Raw genomic sequence first — 7,390 nt, forward strand, 5'->3', positions numbered from 1 at the left:
GCCAGGATGGTCTCGATCTCCTGACCTCGTGATCCACCCGTCTCGGCCTCCCAAAGTGCTGGGATTACAGGCTTGAGCCACCGCGCCCGGCCGAGTTGAATATTCTTGAAGCCCCAAAATTTCTGCCTCCAGTTTCATATTCTGCTGAGTCATGGGAACTTCCAATCCACCCAAACACACACATTAAGTACAATTGCAGCAAACTGTGCCACTTCTGATGACACCTCCCTCATGTCCACTAGCCATAGCTGAAGGCCAAGTGGTCTATACCTTTCCCTAGTGGTTCATTTGCTTTTACCAAAACTGCATGTCTTTGTGCAAGGCCAAAGTGGTTGGTGCCTTTACTTGAAACCACCATGCATATAGCTTTCCCTCCATGGAAGTAGTCTCTTGGCTGAGGACAAAGCCATCTTAATTTGAAGGAGGGGGAATAAACTTTCCCCATTAACACAGATCAGTGGGCTTCAATACCTACGGTGGCCTCTGAGGCCCACATATTCTAAGGTTCCATCCACAGAGATTCTGATTAAGAAGGTTTGGCATGGGATCTGGATATTGGTATTTTAACAAGTGCCTCAGGTGATTCTCATGAAAGTCTGGTCGACTGCATTTGATTGCAAACTTCTTGAATGTATCCCCAGTTAACAACACAGCATTTATCTAGCACTTGTGAGAGGCTGAATATTTGTGTACTGGATAAATCACTGTGAATTCACAAGGTGAGAAGGGATGGCAGAGAACCTGAGGCAGGATTTCATACTGTTCTTAACTGTACTGATAGCTCTTCTGTAGCTTTGTCAAGGATAAGAGATTCTTCCCCTTCTGAAAATGTATTTGTTCTTGGTTTTCAGATTTTAATTGAGGTGGAACTGGGAAAAAGGAAAGGAGGAGAACTTTATAAAATCAATTCTTCCTAAAATCACTGGAACCCTAGGATCCGAAGTTATGTCAAGCTACTTGTCAATGAATGTCACTCTCTATAGTATCTGGTGCCAGATAGAATCTATATTGGATGCAGAACATAATATATTTAATAGTTTTCTGATAGTCATAGAGTTTTCTCTACAATGCTTTATAATTCATAATTTTATATAGCTACTTTTTCATCTTTATTTTAGAGACAGGGTCTTACTCTGTTGCCCAGGCTGGGTGCAGTGGTGCGATCATGGCTCACTATATATAACCTTGAACTGCTGAGCTCAAGTGATTTTCCTGCCTCAGCCTCCTGAGTAGCTGGAACTACAGGGCTATGCCACAATGCCTGGCTAATTAAATTAATTTATTTACTTTTTTGTAGAGACGTGGTTTTTCTATTTTGCCCAGGCTGTTCTTGAACTCTTAGCCTCAAGTGATCTTCCCACCTTGGCCTCTCAAAGTGTTTGAATTATAATCATGAGCCACCGCACCTGGCCTATATAGCTACTTGTGATTTTAGCTCCACTTTGACTTCCAACTGTAGACCTGACCGTACTCACTTACACCTTGATTTTTTAAAATGTAGGTGCAAAATTCTTGTCTCTCTGCAAGTTCCTTGCATCTTCTTATGCTTACTCTTTCTTGCTGAATGTCTCCTACAAATCTCTAAATCTCCGCAGCCAATTTGATTCTCCAAGAAATCATGAAAAATCCTTTGATTAAGGAACTTAGCCAATAGCACTCTGTATAGAATGAGTTTTTAAACTTTTACCTGTCCCTACTGTATTTTTTGGAAAGCCAAAGATTTTGCTTAACTTGGCTTAGCAATGAGTTGTCAAGCATAGGCTAAGGCATGATTTCCTACTGTTAGGAAAGCTGTCACTAGACTTAATGAAGATAAGAAGTAGTTATGCAGCAAAAAAGTGGCTCTGGGGTGCCTTGGCCCTTTGGTGTTGTAGAGGTTAATTAAGTAATCCTATGGCACATGAGAGTGTGTGTGCCACCAGCAGCCATCTCAGATCAGGTGAGGCTGCTGAGCCGCCTAGGCACCGATTAACATGCTTGAATACCTGCAGGTGAGGCTGGCTGTCTCCACTGTTATGTGAGCCACTGTGCAATCAATCACTTGGCTCTTTTTATTTCTGAATTTCCCATTGTGAAGGGAAAACCCACAATTCTCAGACATTTATATACAGTATTCTTTTGAGTGTATTCTAAATCCTTTTCTTCTTCTACTTCTGAAGCAAAAACCCAGCTCTAAAAATAACTCTGTGTGCTGACAGTGTCACATTATGACACATTCCCTATCCTCTTAGTTCCAGAGTAAACAGATGCGTATCTTGTACCTTGGCCAATCATAGAATTGGGTCTCAGCCACTACATTCATCTGCTATCTCGGCTGGTCTCCTGCAAATCTATGCAAACCATAACCCAGGGATAGTTCATTTTCATCAAAAAATTTCTTATCTCCCATCTGTGTTACCAGTTTATTTGTCCAGAAACAATTTCGCTCAATCCCTTCACCAGTGGTTCTCAAACAAGCATGCGTCTGACTCGCCTGCAGGGTTTGTGTAAATGTAAGCCGGCCAGGCACTCCCTCAGTTTCTGATTCTGTTGGTTTGGGTTTGATTCTGAGAATTTGCATTTCTCCCAAGTATCATGATGCTGTTGCTGGTCCAGGGACAACACATTGAGGAGCACTGCCCTAAACCAATTTTATTGATTCTGATTAACTTCTAGACTGTGATAAATTTAAAATACCATTAGGTGAAGTTAAATAACATCAGGTGGTGATGATGTTTAATTAAATTAGATTAAGTAAATTAAATAAATTAGATCCATTTAAAATGCTATCAGATAGATTTCAATACCATTGGGTAAATTTAAAATACTACCAGTCAGAGATGATATACCCACAGGTCCTGTGAAAAGGGGCAAAAAATCAGGAGTGAATGAGAACTTTGAGAACCTCTTGCTCTTATGAATTCTTCAATAATGTATAAAAAGAGGTAGAGGCAGTGAACTGTGCACGTTTGTGTGTTGATACAAGTATACAGAACATAGTAATGTTATGGGGCATTATTACATCAGGTTGGGGGTTAAATTTTGGGTCAAAATATAGCCCTTACAGCCTGATATGGTTTGGGTTCAATATGCTGATAATGCAGGGGTTAGTTCTCTCTCTTAATTCCAAAGATGTTTATTGAGGGTCTATTATGTACACGGAACTGAATCAAACATAGCTGGGTGAATTGGATGAAAAGACATAGTTCTAAGAGCTTGCATTCCAGTGCGTTAGATAAGTCAGAACTGTGATATGGCGCATAGTGTAAGTGCCATAAGAGAAGCATTATTTTGGATGTTCAAAGGAAGAAAGGATTGTCTGAGGCCGGAGTTGCAGAATGGAGAATGAGAAAATGTGTAATAGAATTGTTGTTTTTTTTTGAGGTGACAGAAGTCCCTAAGACAGGGATTGTGAATTGTTTGTGTATCTGAGGGCACTAGTTATCACGGTTTGAATGTTTGTCCTCTCTTAAGACCATGTGTTTGAAACTTCATCCCAAATGCAGCAGTATTGAGAGGTGGGGCCTGATGGGGTGTTTAGGCCACAAGGACACTGCCTTCTTGAAGGGAGTAATGCTGAAATAAAAAGAGCTTTTGGGACTGGGTGCGGTGGCTCACGCCTGTAATCCCAGCACTTTGGGAGGCCGAGGTGGGTGAATCACGAGGTCAGGAGATTGAGACCATCCTGGCTAACACGGTGAAACCCCATCTGTACTGAAAATACAACAAAATTAGCCGGGCGTGGTAGCAGGCGCCTGTGGTTCCAGCTACTCGGGAGGCTGAGGCAGGAGAATGGTGTGAACCCGGGAGGCAGAGCTTGCAGTGAGCTGAGATTGCGCCACTGCCCTCCAGCCTGGGCAACAGAGAGAGACTCTGTCTCAAAAAAAAAAAAAAAAAAAAGAGCTTTTGGGAGTGGGTTCCCTGCTTCAACCTTCTGCTATGTGAGGACACAGCATTCCTCCCTCCTGGAGGATGCAGTGTTCAAGTGTTCAAGGCACTATCTTGGAGGCAGACACTAGGCCCTCACCAGACATCAAACCTGCTGCTACCTTGATCTTGGATTTCCCAGCTTCAGAACTGTGAGGAATAAACTCCTGTTTATTATCAATTACCCAGTCTGTGGTATTCTGTTTTAGTAGCACAAAATGGGCTAAGACAGTCTGAGTGGGCACTTGGTGATTGAGTGTGGGTGCATGTTTTGAAGGTTGAGTGTGAATTAGGGGGAAAGTGTGAGGGTCTTCATCAAAAGAATAGGGCATTTTAAGGAGAAAAGCAAGAATGAAAAGGTACGATAGGGTCAGGTATGAAAGGCCTTAAATGTCAGCTTGAGGAATTTATTTTCAAGGGCTTTGGGGGAATCATTGATGTTTTTTGAATAGGAGAAACAGTCAGGTAAACAGGAAAGATGAATTATGGCACGGTGACTCTAACAGGTTATGGTCAATGAGCATTTGCTAATGTGCTAGGCTCTGTGCTACATACTTCATACAGAATATCTCATTTAATCTTCACTACAACTCTCACAGATAAGTACATTATTGTTCCCATTTTACAGATTAGGAAACAGGGAGCATAGAAACCTAAAGGAAGTTACCAATGTCCTGTAACTAGTAAATGGTGGAGAAATAGTGAGAGCCTAAGTAAGGGTGTTGATGGTATGAGACACAGCAGGGGACATGCTCTGGGGACATAACAGTGTTGCAAGGTAGTATCCATGGGCTAGGCAATGACCAATTTTTTTTTTTTTTGAGATGAAGTCTTGCTCTGTCACCCAGGCTGGAGTGCAGTGGCATGATCTCTGCTCACTGCAACCTCCGCCTCCTGGGTTCAAGTGATTCTCCTGCCTCAGCCTCCCGAGTAGGTGGGATTTCAGGTGTGTGCCACCACGCCTGGCTAATTTTTGTATTTTTAGTAGTGATGAGGTTTCACCATGTTGGTCAGGCTAATCTCGAACTCCTGACCTTGTGATCTGCCTGCCTTGGCCTCCCAAAGTGTTGGGATTACAGGCGTGAGCCACCACGCCCAGCCTTGGCAATGACCAATTGTGAGGGGAAAGGGAGAGAGACAAGTTACAGTGAACTCAGAATTTTTGAGGCTGGATGACTTTGGGAAATATGTCACCATTAACATGTTTTCAAGTCTTAATAATATTAACAATATAAAGAGGCTTTATTGTTTTTGAAAAGAAAAGGAGAATACAAGAAAAGGAAAGAGATATGTGATTGAAAAGGATGTGAGGAGAGTAAGAGTTATTAGGTAAAGGGAGGCCATGCTGCCAGCACATTGTTAAGTGTGGGTGTAGGGGGCACAAATGTAGCATCCACTTTGATTTTATTTTCAGAACTATCCATGCTTCAAGATTTCTTCAGATCTCTGCCTGTGCAGTCTGTGAACTATAATTTCAAGCGTCTACAAGTTCTTTGCTTCTCCTTTCACTAGGAGACACAGCCTACTTCCCCATTCTTTGGATATGGGCTGTCCTTGACCAACATATAATGTGGTGGCAGCAATGTTGTACAAGTTCTAAGCCTGCTCCTTGAAAGGTGTGGCATGTTCCCACTTGCTGCCTTGAAGTGTGGACCCCATGTCAGAAAGCTCAGGCGAGGCTGCCGAAGGAGACCCTGAGGGGCAGAGAGAAGCCAGGCTCAGCTGTCTCCTGACATGTGAGTGAGGCTATCCCAGACCACTAATCTTCATCTGAGCCAGGCTAAAACCAAAAAAACCACCCAAATTGCTCAGAATCGTGAACAAATAAATGATTAGTATTTCAGGTCACCACATTTTGGGGTGGTTTGCTATGTAGCAAAAGCTGACTGATTCACCATGTCACTTGATGGACCTCTGGTCAATATCATCAACTGTGGCTTTCCCAGTCTTGTAACAGATCCAAAGAAGTTATTCTGCCATTCCACTGCAAACAGTTTACTTTCCAGTCCTGAAGAACTTAATTTCTTCTTATTTTAACAACACAACAAAATAGTCAGTCTAACTTAGTTTGTCAACTCAATGATTGATCCAGAAAAATTTTCTTTTTCCTGAGTCCATTTTTCAGACAACTCTATCACTAACTTATTTTGATAAGAAAAGTACCCATAAGTGATAATTATTATTGCCCAACTTCAGTGATTTCCAACTCTAATGAGCATAAGTATACTCTGTAAAATGTATATTCTTGGGCCTCGTTCTCAGTGATGTGATTTAGTAAGTCAAGGTTGGGGCTCAGGAACCTACATTGATAATAAGAACCCAAGATAGTTATGATACTGGTACTTCACTGATCGTACTTTGAAAACATCGGCTTAAATCTTAAAGACTGATTCTGAAATAATCTATTTATGTCTCTTCTCTGACCTTGCTCTTAGGTTTGCCATTAATTACAGGAAATCGGAAACATTTCCTGAAACAGGTCAACTGGTGAATAGTTATTGATGTACTAATGCCAACCTCCCATACCTGTGCCATACAAATGCTAGATTTACTCATGTAATTTCCTCTGTTTTCCTTGGTATTTGCTATGGTTTGAATATGTCCCCCAAATTTCATGTGTTGGAAATTTAATCCCCAAATTCATATGTCGATTGGAGTGGGATGTTTGGGAGGTAATTAGGATTAGATAAGGTAATCAGGGTAGGATCCTCATGATGAGGCTGGGGGCTTTATAAGAAGAGGAAGAGAGACCTGAGTTGACACACATGCGCTTCTCCTCTTGCTATATAATGCCCTTCATGATGTTATGATGTAGTGAGAAGGCACCAGATGCAGATGCTATGCTCTCCCTTTTCTTAGTGTGATTCCTAAAAAGTGTGGTTTGGATAAGAAGGCTTCAAAATGCTTGTCCAAGACAGAGAGAGGAAAGAGAGAGATAAAAGTTGAGGTAGGTAAGAAAAATATAGGACAGGATTTATAAAATTATTAAAGGTCATTGTTTACAAGTATTATTTCATTTTCTTTCAAGTTTTTAAGTTTTGGTAAAATTTCAAGTTTTCCAGTTTCAGGAAAATTTGTGCAGGGAGAGGCAATTATCTGTTTCAGACTTATTTACTACTTTGGGGGCTCCACATGACTTTGAAAGTGAATTAGAGCTTGAAGAAATGACTTCTCCTTTGTCTGAATTTGCATAGTGCCAGTTTCCATAGTTTATTTCTGACCAATTTCACCATGGACAACTCAGGAGTGCTGAAGGAAATAGGGTTGATGTGAAAACAGAGAGCGTTGGTGATCTTTAGAAGAATGACTAATTTTCCCTATGCCCCCACAAGGATTTTTTTTTTTTAGACAGAGTTTTGCTCTAGTTGCCCAGGCTGGAGTGCAGTGACGTGATCTTGGCTCACCGCAACCTTGGCCTCCTGGGTTCAAGCGATTCTCCTGCCTTAGCCTCCTGAGTAGCTGGGATTATACGCATGTGCCACCA

This window comes from Mandrillus leucophaeus, unplaced genomic scaffold (genome assembly GCF_000951045.1).
Source record: "Mandrillus leucophaeus isolate KB7577 unplaced genomic scaffold, Mleu.le_1.0 Scaffold289, whole genome shotgun sequence".
Taxonomy (NCBI): domain Eukaryota; kingdom Metazoa; phylum Chordata; class Mammalia; order Primates; family Cercopithecidae; genus Mandrillus; species Mandrillus leucophaeus.